Below are 11,036 nucleotides of genomic sequence, written 5' to 3'. Positions count from 1 at the left end.
TTTCCTCCGTTTGTGTTTTCTTTAATTTTTCCAATTCAATTTTCAGATCATGAACCGTTTTGTTGATTTCCTTAACCTTTCTGACTGTATTTTCCTGTTTTTTTCTTCAATTCCTTCACCTGTTTGTTTGAACATTCCTCTGCTTCTTTTATTTCTTTCAGTGATTTAATCATTTCCTCTCTGAAAGCCACAAACTGTTTGGCTGCATCTTCTTGTATTTCTTTAAGGATGGCCATAATCTGTTTGAATTTATCTTCCTCTAATTCTTTACACATTTTATTTTCTTCCATTAACCTCTTCATAAGCATAGATGTAAGGTCACCTTCTTTAATTTTTACTTATGTTAGGGTGTCCAGGGCTACTTGCCCCTGGATAACTGGGTTCTGGGGATGCCATCATCAGGCACATTAATCTATAATTTTACGAAGAGGGGGAATTTTGGTAGTATCAGGATAATAGTGGCTTGCATGCACATGTGAAGGCCAGAAGAGGGTGTCAGATGCCTTGGATCTAGAGTTACAGGCAGTTCTGAACCTTCTGACATACTGATGGGAACCAAACTCAGGTCCTCTGGAAAAGCATCAAGTACTGCCATGTCATCTCTCCAGCCCCTATATCATACATTAACTTTATTTTATTAAATTGTTTATGGTTTTTGAGATTCGTTCAGGAGTTTATTTCTAATTTATTTAATTTTTGTTGTTGAGATCTTTGTGCATTAATATTCCATCTAATTTACTCTCAGTGGAGACCATCACTTTTATATTAATTTCTTTCCCGAGGAGTTGTCTTGTTGTTATAAATATAAATATATATTATTATATATTATTGCATTGTGCTGTACACATCTATGGTTATAAAATATTGATAATGCACGATTAATTTTTTAGACTATTTTTAAAGCACTCTTTTAGTAAATTCATTTTAGTTGAAGGATTATCAATGCTCAGGCCAAGCTAAGTTGTTGTAGATTTGAGGTGTACAGTTTAGAGTTTCTGTCCCCAGTCCACATAGTCATAGTGCCAGATGTGACCTCTTAGATTACGACCTGAGCAGAATGTTACCTGCCGGAGCAACTGAAGCTGCTGGGTGTGCCCTCTCAATTAATGTCAGACTTGTCAGCCGACAAGTCTGTTCTCATTTCATAAACAAGGTGTTCTGATTTCATAAACAGTTGAAGGATAAATGACAAGGTGTTCATACAATATGTGCACAAAATATGGTATATGCTAGGATTTCTGCGACTAAGATTAAAAACGAGTGAGGTGAGGCTACAGCTTAGTATTGGAGCAACTTTTTAAAAAAATTAGAGTTCGGAAAGGTAGGTGGGAGGAGACATTTCGTATGGGTCCACTGGTTTTAAAATTTTGCTAAACCTCTGGAGGATACAGTTGAGAAGCATAATGTAGAGGAATAGCAGGAAGAAGAGAATATGTCGGTTTTGTGTGGTGCCGATTCATTACCTGGCGGGAAGGGTTTTGAATCCCTTCCCTCCCTGTGACAAACATCCCTCATGCAACAAACTTCAGTGGTGGGGAAAGCGCAGTGTGTGTTTCCAATTCAGACCCCTAGAACCGGTGCTGTCCTGTGGAATTTACCGTGGTTAGCATGGGAGGGAGTTTCTGTACAACTGGAGGAGTTGAGAGTGTAATTCTGTTTCCCTTGGCTGCTTCTCTAAGTCTGGTGCCGGGACCGGGTAGGAGCCCTTGGCCCCAGCAGCAGGCTTGGTGCTGCACAGTAACCACATGTGGGGAAGAGAATCGCGAAGTGGTTGCTTGGTAGCTGCCATGGACTTGAGGCGGTTTCCACATCCTGCTTAAATTTTTTCAGATCCTGGGCTTCAGAGCCAAGTGTGAGCTGGTCCTTAGCCATCAGCTGGCTGCCCCCACCAACTCTGTGAGAAGAGGTCACAGGTGGTTTCCGCTGCTCACCGGGCAGCTTGGCTCATCTGGGCACCGTCACACAGTGGCCATCCCTCACTCAGAGGTCATCACACAGCGGCCTTCAGAAAGTGACTGTCATTCAGTGACCACCACACGACGGCCATCACACAGTGGCCACGTGCACTGTCTGCATCCTCCACAGACTTAGCGAGTTCATTTATGGGTATTGTCTCTTGTAGGAATAAGTCATTGCGTGTGTTCCTGTCTGTTTTCTTTCACCAAATTCCATTGATTTTTCTCTTTGGGTAATTTTCATTTTCCCATTTCATCTCCTGTGTTCCTACTTTTAGTAGTATTTTCACTTTTCTATCAGGACTTAAAAATTACTCTTTTATTTTCTTTATCTCCCTCATAGTTACCTAAATTTGTCTTTGAAATTTTCACAATATTCAGGAATCTTATCTTTGTTTTACTTTCCTTTTTTATTTTCCTGACTTGCTCTTTTCCCTACCATTCATACATTGTTATTCCTCTTTTTTTCTCTGGCCCCTTTCTTTTCTTTAACCTAGACTCTTTTATTTTGCCCTCTTCAATGCATTTTTACATTATTTCACCCACTAACTCTTTTCACACTTGCCTTAAACAACTTTTAGCTTCATAGCACATTCTGAAGTAGTTTCATTGTTCTTGCTTTTTGTAGGTTCTGGTGATGAATGACGGCACCTTAGTCAATCTTCAGTGTACTTCTGTCCTTTACATAGTTTGCTTATAAGAGTCTGTTATCTCTTTTCTGATTGGTACTGGTGACTGAGCCTTCCAGAGTAGACTGTGCAATAAGAAAATCTCTAAAGTGCTTTGAATGAGAACCCTCTCTATGCCCCAATATTGAGCAGTTGGTGCCTAGTTGGTGACGTTGTTCAGGGAGGTTTAGGTAGGGTAGCTTTTCCCGAGGAAGTACATCACTGGGGACAAGGATTTGCAATTAAAAGCTTTGTATCACCTCCAGTTCTCTCTGCTTGCTTCATGCTTGTTGCTGAAGATGTGTATGAGCTGATTTTCCTCCTTAGCTCAGGTCCAGATGGAAAAACAACAACAACAACAACAAAAACCAACAAAAAGCTCACTATCTCAGCTGACAGCCCAGAAGCAAAAGCCAAGGCCAAACAAAGGCTTCCTAGCTCAAAGCTCAAAAAACCCCTAAAGCCAGCGAGCTAGAGAGCTAAAGCCTAAACAAAAACCAAAGAGCTAAAGCCCCTTCTACTTTTCCATGCTGTCTTAAATATCCTTCAACTCAAAGTCCCTCCTACTCTTCAATCTCTGTTATCTAGTTTCTTGGTCCACCTCTTGACCTAGGGCTAACTTTATTATAAGTTAGTAAACTCTTGTATTAAAGCTGTGTGCTAGGGCTGAGCCTCATCATAATCACCTGTTTACAATAAACAGAAAGTTCTTGGATTAAAGGTTTGAGTTAGGACTCAACCAAACCAAACAATAAACAGGGTTTTACAGTTCACAATTTTGGGGTTCACAAAGGGATCAAATATACTGTAACAGGGAGGAACGAGTTTATTTGGCTTACTATTCCATATCATAGTTCATCAGCAAAGGAATTCAGGATAGGAATCTAAAAGCAGGAGCTGATGCAGAGGCCAAGAAGGAGTTCTATTCACTGGCTTGTTTTCCACATGGCTTGCTCAGCCTACTTTCTTATAGAACCCAGGACCACCCACCCAGGGTAGCCCCTCTCATGATGGGCTGGGTCTTCCCGCATCAATTACTAATTAAGAAAATATCTTATAGGTCAGCCTATGGCCTAATCTTATTGAGGCATTTTCTCAATTAAGGCTCCCTCCTCTCCAGTGACTCTAGCTTATGTCAAGTTGACATAAAACTAGCCAGCTCACTATCATAGCAGAATTCCTTGTACTCTGGCTCTTGCAACATTTCTTCACCCTCTTCCACAATGTTTTCTGAGCCTTAGGTTTAGAGCTTTTATTGAAAAATATGTCAATTGGGGTTGGGCATTCCATGGCCAGTTGTTCTCTGCATTTTAACCATTTGTAGCTTTTTGTGATTGTCTCTGGGGACTATCAAAAGAAGCTTCTTTAATTAGAGTTGAGAGCAAACCTTATCTGTGGGCATAAGGATACATATTTATAAAAAGTTGGGATTTATATCTTTTTATGCAAATAAAAGTATTAGAGTCTTCTCTTTGGTCCACAGCCCATCCAACCTTTGGCAGTTGACTAGGTTTATAGTACCATGCATGAATTCCCTCTTGTTGAGCAGATTGTAAGTCCAATTAGACAGCCGTTGGTTGCTTGTAATATGTAAGTACAACTATTTCACCTTCAGGGTATCTTGTCTTGCTGGACGTTGTAGTCCATATGCTTTACAGCTGTCTATTATTATTAATTGATTTTCTGTCTTGGTAGCTTGCAAAGGACCTTTAGAAATATGAGCCTTAGATACATGAGAGCTAGTCCTCAGGGAGGAGTGTTCCATGTCAATTCCAGTTCCGTTCTTCCAAGTCATGTTCTGTTGTATCTTCAGCAATAAGGCCCTGCCTTTGATTTTAGGGAGGCAACTAAAGCATTGGACTGTACTGTTTGGGGACTCCACTCAGAGGAAGGTTTCCCATACCTGGCACTGCAGTTTTAGCGGATCCTGCTTTTACTGTTATTCTTTATTTGAGGAGTTGGGGCTGAGAATGCTTTTATTGGATACCAGTTGAAGAGAAATGTCCTGTTAAAGTCTTTTAAAACTGTGGTCCAGAAACACTTCTTTATAGTATCTACTTACATTCATGAAAAGACATGGAAATATTAATAGTTGAGAAATATTTTTTCATTACTTTTGACCATATTTACCCCTTCCCCAATGGGATCTGGATCTCCCAGATCCACTCTACTTCCCTATCCATCTTGTGTCCAATTGTTTGTTCTTTTCTTTTCTCCATCCATCATTTCTAACTTGTGCTACCCCAATTCCACAATGGTCCCTGAGCCTTGGGAAGAGGAGCATGTGGTACAGATATCCACTTTAGGACTGAGAATTCTGTAGCAACTTATTCTTTCCAACTTGGTCAGTGGTTAATGAATATTTGTGTTAATGAATATCTACTGCATTAGAACCTTCTCTGATGAAGGTTGATTTATGAGATGTATTAGTACATCTATAATTAATCTATAGCTATCAAAATAAGTCATTACACGTTAGTTTAATACTATTTCTATTTATAAAAATAACAGTAGCAGGTGTTTCCTTAGGGAACCTGATTTGTCTAGCCAGAGGTTCTTGACTTCAATGGTGCTATGCATAAGTTTCATCTTGTGAAGCAGGACATAAATCCAATCAAAAAGTGGTCAGTTAATTCGATGATGTTTGTGTCACTGTTGCACTAGTGGGCGTGTCTTTCCTGGCCATAAATGACTGTAGTTTACAGAATTCACAGCTGGTTCTGACTGATGCTTACTTAGCTCCTCTGGTAGCAGGTAGGGCATTTTCCAGCACTATAAAAGCTGGCTAATAGGAGTGATGTGTGGTCTTTCACTGGAATGTAGTCAGCTTATCAGAAGTCATAGTCTTAGAGGAAAATAGACTTTTTTTTTTTTTTACTCAGCAGCTAACAGTTGCCAATAGTTCCTTAGCTAGGGGTAGAATGATGTTCCTAACTCCCTTCTCCAAGTGCTCTACATTTTAAACATTGGAAATGGCGTTTATTCTTTTTGCATTGATATAACAACAACAACAATCTAGATAGAAATGACTTAAAGGGAGGAAGCACTTCTTTTGGCTCATGATTTCATAGATTTCCATTGACACTCTCCTGGCTTCTGTGCTTAGGCAGAATGCAGTGGTGAGTATGTATGGTGGAGTAGAGCTTCATGGGCAACCTACAGACAGAATACAACAGGAAGTGGCTAGAATCACTAACACCCCCGGTGATCCACCCCAGTCACCTACTTCCTTTTGCCCTGCCCAACCTCCCAAAGTTTCTACAACTAGACAAAATCCTGTCACCAGTTTAGGGCCAACCTGTTTAAAACAGGGCTGTCTTGTTGGCTGAGTACTCTGGGAAGGCACTGGGGGTGGGGTGGGGGGTGGAGACACTTTAGATTCAAATAACAACAGAATGCCATTATATTCTTACACTAAAAGGTGTTTTATATAACTATGAATTTCCAGCTTCTTGTGGCACAAAACTCGTGACATAAGGCTTTTGCTACTGCTGGACAGCTTTTTATAGGAGGTGAGGCAGCTACTGTCTCTGTTCAGCAGGCATGACTTTCTTTCACTATAGCTCTTAATGCAGGCTCCTTTCTGCTCAAGAGATCAAAACACATTCATTCATATTCAGTCTCAAAGCCTATTGGACATACTTTCGGAGTAACTAATCATTTAGGGTTATTTCTTCTTGGTTGCCATGGTCTGACAGTTCTCACCATGACACAGTAAAAAATCATTTCCTATTATATCTGATAACTATGTCTAATACAGTATTAGTGTTTTACTCTTGCTACGTTTGTTAGAAATTGAGATTATGGCACATTTATGTGGAAATACACAGTATTGTAGTTGGCGAAAATCTGTCTGGCTTCCCTCCTTGGCTTAGAAGCCTTAACTGATATAGAGCAGAGCACTCCACTAAAGTGAAAAAGGAAACTTCACTGAATTCTACTTACATGTCAATGCTGGCTACTCTTGAGTTTATATAAAAAATGAATCTGTGATATCAAGGCTAGAAAAATAAACAAATTTAAAATTCTAAGACTTTTTATAGAGTCTGTTGCTGCCTTTGACTCTGTGCTATTTCTCTGAATTCTTTAGAACAGAGCTCCCAGCTCTACATCTTTCAAAGAAGGGATTTGAAGTAAAAGCAGTATTCTTAGCTCCCCTGGTTCAGAGGGTGCCCCCTTTCTCCCCTGAAGATCCCTCTATAGTCACAATCATTTGATGACGTTGTTGGGTCATTTACCTAAATTCAAAGACAGAAAGTCTAAATAGAACTTGCTTTGTTTAACAAATAAGGTTTTGCTTTCCAAGCCACCTGGCTTTGGTGACTTGGAAAATCTTATTATCCAGATTAGAAGAGAAAAACCTACCACCAACTCTAGGACTTCCAACTCCCTGGAGGCTTGTGAGGAGAGTCTCAATTAGGAAGCTCAGCTAAACTGGCCGGGGCTGGCAGAGCCGACACAGGGTCCCCTCACACTTCATGCAGCACAGCTGGGTTAAGGTACCCTTAAGCTCTCTGTCCAAATACCCTGAGTCCAAGAGACTCACTTCCTGACCTCGAGACAAGAATGGAGGGGGAGTCTGATGCAGGCTGGGAGTAGCTGGATCACGGAGATATGACTGTGCTATCTAAACCGGGATTTGAGTTGAGCAGTGACAGGCTTTAAACAACTTTGCTCTAACAAACTAGCATGGCTAAACAGAGCTGCAAAATCGTTTTCTTTCCCCTTTGTCCTTGGTTTCAAAAGAAGCTAGATGTGCTCTGCTTTGCTCACTTCACCTCTTATCTAAGAGGGAAAAATACTTTAAAACTCCAGACCTCCAGGAATGCTGTTGGCAAATCTTTTGTAGCCCTGGTAGTGTGTCTGAAAGAAAGCACAGGTGGTGGACATGGTCTGATTTGCAAAGACGTCTGGGGATTTTATGATACTCCTGTTTGGAAGGTGAAGCCAGGAGGTGTTTTCTGCATTGGGAGGACTCAGAATATTTGAACTTAAAGTACCACAAACGAGGCCATGGTAACTGAAAGCGATAGCCTCACCAGGGATTCTTATACAATACTCGTATCTTGAAATTCATTATCTTAGTCTGTTTTCTTCTACTATAACAGAAGAGTAAGACTGTAAGTCTCTGTAAGGTCAAAGGCAGGGCACCAGTATGCTCTCAGCTCTGCTGAGGGCCTCAGGGCAGAAAGCAGAAAGCTAAGTTAAGTGGTACTGAAATGGAAATGTTTGAGGGGTGAGCGTGTGTCATGACAGCCTGTTTCTGAGGTATTTACTCTAGCATTTGAGAGTGTGAACTCCATTAATCCATTTCTGAGGGCTCTGCTTTTCCTGCATTCAAACTCCTCCCACAGACCCTGCTTCTCAAGAGTGAGCATCGAGGAACTGAACCCAAATATGAGTTTGATGGGCACATACCTTATTGAAGCCTGAGCATTTTTAACTCTTGCTGTTCCATCCCCTGTGAAAGTGAGCGTCTCAAACCTTAGTTGGAATCTAGCTACACTGTTCACTCAAATTGAGCTTCTCTGTCCTGTCAAAGCTGCATGATGCTGAGCACGGTGGTCTAAACTTGCCACTGATCAGACTGAGGCAGGAGGATGGTGAGCTCCAGGTCACTGTGAGTTATGTAGCAAAACCCTACTGTAATAGACAACTTCATTATTTTTAATTATTTTTGTGTTTGGAGGAATCACAAACTTTATGATTCTTACTCTCTAGTTATCCAATTATTTGCTTATTATATGCTTTTGAACCTCTGCTCTGAGAATTCGTTGAGTAATTTTCATGTCTATTTTCTTTTCTTACAAGACTTTTGTAGCTCTTATGTATTGAGTAATCTATTAGGTGCTCTGAAGCAAAACCTAAACAAACAAACAAAAGCAACTATAGTTGTTTGCTGTGTTTTATTTTTGTCTCATTTTCTCTTCAAAAAGATTAGAATTTAGTTAGAATGAATCTAGTCATCAAAGTATTAAGAAAATGTACAGGGAGAAAGGATCTGTGGTTATGCTTCCTTTTTAAATTTATTTTTTAATTTTTTTATACAGTATTTTGTCTGAATGTATGCCTGCAGGGCAGCAGAGGGCACCAGATCTCATTATAGATGACTATGAGCCACCATGTAGTTGCTGGGAATTGAACTCAGAACCTTTGGAAGAACAGCCAGTGCTCTTAGCTTCTGAGACATCTCTCTATCCCCCCCCCACTCCTTTCCCCATGGTTATGTTTTAATGTAACTCAAAGTTCTATTCAGTGTACAGGGTTCATTTACATGCCCTTCTCTTTGAAGGCCCTTCTTCATGTGATCTCATCTTGCTGCTTATGCTCATATTTAAAGTATCACCCTGTGTGTCAAACTAGACATTTGAACTAATTTTTCTCAACTTAGCCTTAATATCCTCAAATACAGTTCATACGCATCCTCAGATAAGTACTCTACGTTCTGATGCTTCTCACCTCAATGGAGAGACAACTTTTATTTGGATCCCTAAGGAAGAAACCTCAAGACAGTAACTGAGCCGGTCTCAGAGTTGGTAGGGGCATGTGGGAGTGAATCAGGAGAAGCAAGTTCTCATGTGGGATACAGTCATTTCACCCTAGGGCTATAGGAATGGGAGCCTTTGTTTGTCCACTTTCTTTAGTCATTTGTAAAGAGATAAGGGTGAGACTACCCTGGAGGTGGTGTTTTCTGGAGCTCCCAACTCTCCCTGCCCTTGGACTAAGTGGAGAAAGATAGTCTGCTGTGCAGTTGGATTACAGCGAGCACCTACTCCATGAGTGGGTCACCCTCCCTATGCCTTAGCCCTGGCTACAGCCCTGGCTCTGTAAGAGCTACTGTATGAATGGTGACTATTGTGTCACATAGCAAAACCTGTTCAGTACTGCCTACCTAGAATGGAACCAGCTATGTAACATCCCTCTGCTCAGACAATTGGCTCACCAATATATACCCCCAAAGCAGTCGGCTCTGCTGAAGCTGGAATGAACGTGCATGTCTGCTTCGAAACTCAGCAGAGGCAGCAAGAGTTAACAGAGAACATGTGTGCCTTTGCCCTCTTGAAATGCAATCAGTTAATAGAATTTCCAACATTTCAATATCAAGGGGCACAACAAAAGGAAAATTTTAACAATGGTAAAATGTTACTGCGGCCTCATTTTTTTTCCTTTTAACAATACTTTTCTTCTCAAGTGTAGTAAAAATGAAGAATTTTTGTTTTTATCTTCAGCTAAACATAGTTCTCAAGGCAAATATCCCTATCCTATTGCAGGCTTCTTTCTGCCAAGGGTTTCTAGTTGGATCATATGTAGACTTGCCTCAACTCACTCAGGCACACAAGCACTGATCATCAGCAAAATTTCCATTTCTATTCATTTTCTGAGACGAGCCCTTTATTATTGCCAAGTATTTCCTTCTGCCATGCATCTGATCAACTTTGACACAGTCTGACTTCCTGTGTCCTCCATTGCCTCATTAGTCCTTGCAGCTCTCCACCCATATTCCCTAACCCTGCTGGTATAATCCTGTCTTAAAGTTAAGCCCATTGTGTCATGGCTATTCTTCTCAGCCAGTGTCATAAAAAGAGCCTTTTCTTTTAAGAGCAAAATATAAAATATTTTGCTTGTAGGTGATGCTGTGTCTCTCAAAGGAACTCAAGTCTGCCATGAAGAAGTCAAAGTGGCCACAGATAATATGAATTAATGAGTAGCTAAATGCCAGTTGTTTTTTGTTTCTATAAAAATGGGCATTGGAGAGATTTGGCATATAGGTGTTATTTGTCGGCTTCCGCTTTATGACAGTGAAAGTTTTATTCTAGAATGTTTGTTACACAACTTGTCAATAAAAGTTTGTTAAAATATTTGAGACACACGTAAAGAAACACGTTAATATTTTAGTTGTGGTGTTTCGTGGAAACAACAGATTTTCCATGTAGAAAAACATTCAGGAGTTTTCATAGCTTGCTCAGTCTGAATGAGCAGCTATCAGACTCATTTTCAAAACCAAATGAATCATTATGTGTAACTGTACTCCAGCGATCCCAGGGTTTTAAAAATTCTGATCTATTTTTAAAGCTAAATGTAAGGGCGAGGAACACCTAGATCTTTGTACACTTTTTACCAGAACAAAGGCCCACCTCATTTTCTGAATATCTCTAATTTTAGCAATGAGATCCCACTCTCTGAGCTTTAGTGTTATCCAATAGTTCACAAACTTCAACAACAGGAAGATCCATTTCTTAGGGTGCTTTTATTTATTATTTGGCAATTTCATACATTTGTATGTTACCTTGATCACATTCATCCTCAATGCCTCCTCACTTACGCTAGACCATCCCAACATTTCCCCTTCCCAACTTCATAACTTGATATATATATATATATATATATATATATATATATATATATATATATA

The sequence above is a fragment of the Psammomys obesus genome, unplaced genomic scaffold (genome assembly GCF_907164565.1).
Source record: "Psammomys obesus unplaced genomic scaffold, mPsaObe1.curated_primary_1811, whole genome shotgun sequence".
NCBI lineage: Eukaryota > Metazoa > Chordata > Mammalia > Rodentia > Muridae > Psammomys > Psammomys obesus.
Note: the sequence above shows the minus strand (reverse complement) of the source record.